We start from the raw sequence: 7,564 nt of genomic DNA, 5'->3' as shown, positions 1-7,564 counted from the left end.
TACCTGGTCAAACTTTTCTGAGGTTTGACTTTTCAAAACATCCATATGCTTATGGACGTGACAGAGTCCCTAACTAGAGAGAGAGAGAGAGAGAGAGAGAGAGAGAGAGAGAGAGAGAGAGAGAAAGAGTGAGTGAAAAAAGTGTGTGTGCGTGTGTGAAAGAGACATAGACAACACACGATAAAAGTAGAGAAAAAGCATGTGTGTCTTATGCAAACATATCACACATGCATCTTCGACAACGGAGGCAAGGTGAGGAGATAGTGTGTGGTTGTTTGGAACCGAGAGACCAAGACCCCTAGCACGTGGCCAAGAGGGGTCTGACAAACAAGGGAGAGAGGTCGAGAGAGAGGTACGGAGAAAATGCAGACATGGGGAGGAGAGAGTGTATGTTTGTCATAGAGAGATCCCCTGGAGATCATGATGGGACTACATGGGTGGGAGATCGAGTGACAAGGTGTGTGCGCGATAGAAGATACCCCGAGAGATATTGAGATAGACGTATGGATGGAAGGAGACAATACGTGTGTTCCTGATGGATAGTAAGAGATAATCATACTTAGGAGGGGGGAGTGCTTGCGCCTATGATGGAGTGAGGGATTATGGTACTTAGGGGGGTGTGTGTCACATGGACAGAGAACAAGGGCAGAGAGTGTTGGATGGGTCTCTATGTATAGCGCGAGTGAGACATGTGTATATGTGAACCAGGGAGATATAAGGCCAGTTTGGCTTGCATCCTGAGTATCTTTTTCCTGGCCTGGGGTTGTGGCTGGATTTCATGCACGCTTGTTTGGTTGCTACCCTGTGAAAAAGAAAGCCCGCTTGGCCTGTGTTCCCTTGCACTTTAATTAGCCTGGCTAGACTCCAGACACTGCAAGTAGCCTGGCCCAGGCGACCGATTTCAAACGCCTGGCCGTGCCTGGTCGTGCGGCCACGAGGCTAACAGCAACATGGATGGATATTAGCATTAAATAATTGCTGCATGGATTGATTGATGGGACGTTGATGCTTTTCTTGGCCCAGGCATGAACCAAATGCTTCAGCACCACACAAGCCTGGCCAGGCAGAAATATTTTACATCTCACGTTCACACCAGGCAGTACTGGCCATCAAGGCATGAGGGTCAGGTCACGAACCAAACCGAACAATAAAGTTTGAGAGAGATTGAGGAGCCCCGATATGGCTGAGTGGTGCGTCAGATAGCTGAGAGGGGGGGGGGAGAGATATTCCATCCGCTCGATAATGCAGTGCATGTAAATTTTTTAGAAGTCAAACTTTGGAAACTTTGATCAGGTTTACGCAAATGTTATTTATATCTACAATACCAAAGGTACATCATACAAAACTACTTCTCATGGTGAATCTAATGGTATATGTTTGCCGTACTAGATGTAATTGTTTTTCTCCATGTACATGGTCAAACTTTGTGATGTTTGACTTTTCAATAAATCTATATGCTATGGACCGAGGAGAGTGCCCAAGTCAAGACAGATCAAGTGCGTGTGAAGGAGAATGGGTAAGTGTGCAAAAAGAGTATGTGTGTGAAATAGAAAGTGACAACAAACAATAAATTAGTGAGAGTGTGTGTTTTTTCATTTCTTATGCGAACATATCACGCATGCATCTCTGAGATGGAAAAGCGAGGCGAGGAGATACACGAAGATAGCTAGTGTGTGATTGTTTGCAACGGAGAGAGACACCCCTGTAGCACATGTCCAATAGAGGCCTGGCCAACAAGGAACAAAGGTCGAGAGGGACACATGGATGGCATGGACACATGGGGAGGGAGAGAGGGTGTGTTTGTGATAGAGAGATCCCCTCGAGATCGTGAGGGGACTATATGGGTGGGAGATCGAGGGAGTGCGTGCGCGATAGAAAGATGCCCCGAGAGAAATCTAGATAGACCATGCACATGTTTGTGATGGAGACTAAGATTAGCTAGTCATATACATATAGGGGGGACTGCGTATGCCTACAATTGAGTGAGAGACCATCATACTTGGCTAGCTAGTCATGAGATTGTGTGTGTGTGCATGTGATATGGAGAGAGAACGAGGGAGAAAGATAGAGTTTTAGACGGGCCTATCGAGTGCGAGTGAGATATGCATGTGTATGTGTGACCCAGGTGGATGGAGAGTTTGAGAGAGGGGGGGAAGAGCTCCGAGACGACAGAGTGGTGCGTGAGAGAGTTACGGGCAAAGAGGCAAGGAATTTGTGTGCGTACAATGAGTGCACCCAAGATATCTAGCTTGGACTAGCTAGAGTATCATACATAGTGTGCGAGAGAGACCTATAGATGGTGTATATATGCATGCGAACTAGAAAGACCCCCCCCACACACACACAAACAGAGAGAGAGAGAGATGGAGAGAAAGGGAGAGAGACCAACAAGGTTTTTGTGTCGGACGTGTGCGATAGAATTGAAGATTGCGGAGAGAGAGAGAGAGAGAGAGAGAGAGAGAGAGAGAGAGAGAGAGAGAGAGAGAGAGAACAGGAGTCCGGGAGAGGGGGAGGTCGCATTTTATACATCAAAGACTAATATAAACCATGTTTCGATATAAACTTGCATTCAAATATTTATATTGGAGAACATGTTGTCTGCAATCCACACATGAACGTATATATGCGTATATCAAACAAGTTCATTTATTTGACTTTCAACATGTTCATGGAGTACTATAATACTGTACAACATGCTACTCGATTGAGGTGTTCAATTTGGGATTTAGTTCACTATTTTGACCTAGTGAACGAGCTATTTCATTGAATCAAGATATTTCATTTTGGGTTTGATTCGCGTTTTTGAGTGGGTCAACTATTTGTCATATAGTAAATCGCTAGCAACGAGCATGTAAAAACACATTACTCCCGAGCATCATCTCTCCATCTAAAAAAGAAGTGGAAAGCTAATATTTCAGAATTTGATTCGAATCGACTTGGTAAGGTAGACGTGGATGCTCGTTCTCCCAAAATTTGAACGAACCGTTAAACATCCTCTCTGCTCGGTGGAATTCGCCCGAGCAAATAAATGGGAGATGCGAAATTACCGTCCTATCTGGGACACAGATCAATTGGCCCGTTGTACATCGAGGGTAGGTTCGTAACTTCATCCAAGCGCGCCTTCTCCTCGGCCGAAATGACATGTGCCGAATAATTCATAAACCATGGTCGGCAAAACACGCTCTCCTCACCCGAAATAGCTCGCGCCCACTATTTCAAAACATGTTCTCCTTGCCCAAAATCGCTCACGCCCACTATAGTTCAAAACAGGCCCTCGTCGCCCAAAATCGCTCCCACCCACTATTTGGGGAGAAGCAAGTTACTCTACTATCCCCGACCCTCAGTACACAGACCCAAGCCGAGAAGCCTATAGGCAAGGGTAGAACTGTAACTCCCCCTCACATTTTAGACAAATGCGTCTGCAAGACATGGTTCCACTCCCCTCCCAATCCCCCCTGCCCCCATTCATAACTCGTGGGCGCCAAATCACCTTCTCCCCGGGAAGCTCCCTTCTCCCGAGCCGCGAAACCTCAGCCCCACCTCCATGGCACCCCCATCGCACCAATTTCACAGCTGCCCTCCTCCCTAATGTCAGAGACGATGTCCATTTGCCTTCGTGCACTGGGCCATGTGCCTCTTACTCCGTGCTTCTGGTGTTGCCTCGACGACGGCCGCGTGAACCGTACCGGAGCCGATTCACCCCCGCCATTGTTCACGGTGCCGGAGCAGCTCCAACTTCGGATCCGTCCAGAGTCCTGGCGCTGCTTCCCCGTAGCCGTCGACCGTCGCGATCTCGCTCTTTCTCTGCCACCGGTCGCCACCGCAACCGTGCCGGCCTCACTGACTCGGTAGCTGGACCTGCCTACTTCACCATGCCGCCAGATAGGTCGTACCCTCATCTCAGATCACTTTATTTAGGCGTCAGTTGTCTGAATTTTTATTTTGGGCCAATCGATTCCCAATGGGAAGCAGCACCCCTCGAGGCGGTGGAGCTCCTAGGCTGCCAGTTGGCTGGTGTCTAACGTAAGGGTGCAGGGCCGCAAGTTCACCGTGGAAGCAATGCTTAGATGGCTATCTTTTAGAGTTGCGTGAGTTGAAGGTACTGCCGCCGCCGGATCTGGATGACGAGGAGTCTTTGTGGATTGGCCTGGGGGCGGCGCAACCATGGCAGTGCGGTGGGGCAGGGAGCGGGGTTTTGGCCGGGGCCACGGACGATGGACGCAGGCTGCTCTGCCGTTGTTCACTGGCTCTTCAGGGAAGATTCCGAACAGTGTCAGCCGGGAGGCACAAGAAGGCCATCAAGCCATCTGGCGTAGATCGGACAGTACCAAAATAAAATAAAATCGTGTGACCCCAATTTAGTCTTCAGTCAATAGACGTGTGACCACTCTCGTACCTTGCTGTTCATCTCTTAGTGTATTTCTTTAGATCAAAGAGATATGTCATTCTTAACATTATGCGTTATCTGTTTCTTCAGACACACTGTCTTCCGACTCATCGCAGCTACTCCAACAAGGGAAGCATACACCAGAAGGGAGCTATAGTCCCCACTCAATAGTTCCCTGAATCGAATGCATGTTCCCAACATGGACAACCACAACAATTGCACGGCCATTGACAAGTCGGCACATGATGCTCACTCCTATGGATGGCAGCCAGATAGGTTGTACCCTCATCTTACTTGTGTGCAACATTTATGGCTTTTTTATTCATCTAAGCATGGAAAATAGATCATCACATTTCACTGTATATTCATGCTGATCTCTTACGGGTCTTGTTCAGGAGTTAACGTTGTTCCATAGTTCAGCTAAGATACTTGTTCTTTAGGTAACGTTGTTCCATAGTTATCATCAATCAGCCAATGCTATCCCACAAGCTAGTGATTATAGTATTATAACACTTCTAGTATTACCTATGTTGTTCTTTAATACTTTTGTGTGCCATCTAGTTAATCACGAGTACAAACGATACATATTCTGTAGCTTTCATCTGTGTTCTCCCTTTAGTTTATGAGACCTATTGCTGCTAGTTAACCCTAGTCCTACTATTTATGTCATCTCCTATAGGCACTCATTACATAAATCTAATTACTAGTTGTCTTCCATGCATGTCAGATATAATTTCACACACTGATATATCCACAAGAACCTCATGGAGCAATGTAAAGGCCAATAAACTTGATGGCAATGATACCCAATATGATGGACCATGTAAAGGCAGTTCTTCAGAAGACTTGTAGAAAGATGATGAATCCTCTTCACCCCACAAGGTCCTTGCTCTAACTTGGCCTGTGATATGGGTACAACATGCATATAATGTCCTGGAGTGTATCTACTCTGTTGCAATGCCATGTGCTTAGTATGCTGATCATGCATGTAAATATGTCATGCCTTCCTGTTTTTCAGTACCTATTCCATTCATGATAACAAGTTTTCAAATTCAAGTATTGTCATTCTACTCTATCACAATGCCATCTGCTTAATTTGTACATCATGCTTCTGAATATCTTATGCATAGTTATTCATCAGTATGTACTTCATCTCTCTACCATACCATGTTTTTTTACATTGAAGTGTTGTTCTAGTGCTCTGTTGCAATGCCATCTTAGTTTCCCAATCATACACGTGTATGTTGCCTTAGTTATTTTTGTACGTATTCCGCTAGCATAAAATTTTACATTCAACTAGTGTTTTTTTGCTGTGTTGTCCTGTCGTATTCCTAGCTCTTACACCATACTCCCACCGTTCGGATTACATGTTGCCGAAATGGATAAAAAGGATGTATCTAGAACTAAAATACGCCTAGACCCATCCATCTTTTTCCGAATGGAGGGAATACATGTCAATATGTCATGCCTTTCTATTCTTCAGTACCTATTCCATCTCTCTACTATTGCATGTTTTATAATTAAAGCACCATTCTTCTATACAAGGCATGCAAGGGGAAGACGACTATGTTAGAGTCTGAAGGGTTACAAACACGGCCTTTGCAAAAGATACAAACGCTAGGAGATAATAAACCAACTCCAGTTTTTATAGATACTGCTCCAGCACAGAGAAACCCAACTCCTACTGATAATAAGCAGATTCTAGTGGCCAAAGAACTAGTCCGCTCCAGTCCAGCAAAAATATGTCAACTCCATTCTAAGAAGCATGTGCGTATCCTTGCATCATGAAATTTTATAGCATGCTGGTCATATTTTCTACATGTTTCTTACCCTATCTCTCTTTTAGAAAATAAGCTTAACAGATAGAAGAATTTCTGCAATGGTATCGTTTATGAGGAAAGATTCGTGCAGGAATTCTCTGTGCACCAATGTAGATGTAAGTACCTATTGTATATCACTATATTTTTACATCATCATGTATTTTGTTAATCGGCGTGAATCCAACCTTTATCTGATCTAAATTTAGTTGTAGCAAAATGTATGATTAAAGGCCACAATGTTGATTTTTATAAGGAAAACTGCCTGGTAGTTTTGCATCCTGAGTTGCATGAGTGTACTATCTCATATCAGTGGGTTTGAATACTTTGGTTCTACAGTGGGTTTTTCAGTGTTTTTTTACTGTGTTGTCCTGTCGTATCCCTAGCTCTTACATCATACTCCCTCCGCCCGGATTACATGTCGCAGAAATGGATAAAACTGGATGTATCTAGAACTGAAATATGCCTAGACCCATCCATTTATTTCCGGATGGAGGGAATACATGTCAATATGTCATGCCTTTCTATTCTTCAGTACCTATTACATATCTGCTGTAGCATGTTTTATAACTGAATCACCATTCTTCTATATAAGGCGTGCAAGGGGAAGACGGCTATGTTAGAATCTGAAGGGTTACAAACCAGGTCTTTGCAAAAGATCCAAACGCCAGGAGATAATAAACCAACTCCATTTTTCATAGATACTGCTCCAGCATAGAGAAACCCAACTCCCACTGATAATAAGAAGATTCCAGTGGCCAAAGAACTAGTCCGCTCTAGGCCAGCAAAAGAATGTCAGCTCCATTGTAAGAAGCATGTGCGTATCCTTGCAACATGAAATTTTATAGCATTCTGATCATATTTTCTACATGTTTCTTACCCATCTCTCTTTTAGAAAATAAGGTTAAATGATAGAAGACTTCCTCTATTGGGATTGTATTCGAGGAAAATATCTTGCGGGAATTCTATGTGCTCCAATGCTGATGTAAGTACCTGTTGTATATCACTATATTTTTACATCAGCATGTATTTTGTTAATCGGCATGAATCTAACCTTTATCTGATCTAAAATTAGTTGTAGCAAAATGTTAAAGGCGCCAATGTTGATTTTTGTAAGGAAAACTGCCTGGTAGTTTTGCATACTGAGCTGCATGAGTGTATTATCTCATATCACGCACATTACTGAATTGTAGTGCTTCTCTGGTTGCCCATTCATTCATTGCGTCAATGTTGCTTTCGTATTACCTTACCTGGCTGATGATAGCTGTGCCATATTGTGTTAATTTGGTGTAGGCTAGTTGCCCAAATGTTCGTTGTGTCAATGTTGCTTTCCTATTATCTGACTTGGCCAATGATAGCA

Source organism: Triticum aestivum, chromosome 1B (genome assembly GCF_018294505.1).
Source record: "Triticum aestivum cultivar Chinese Spring chromosome 1B, IWGSC CS RefSeq v2.1, whole genome shotgun sequence".
NCBI classification, from domain to species: domain Eukaryota; kingdom Viridiplantae; phylum Streptophyta; class Magnoliopsida; order Poales; family Poaceae; genus Triticum; species Triticum aestivum.
The sequence above is the reverse complement of the archived record's forward strand: the minus strand, read 5'-3'. Positions refer to the sequence as shown.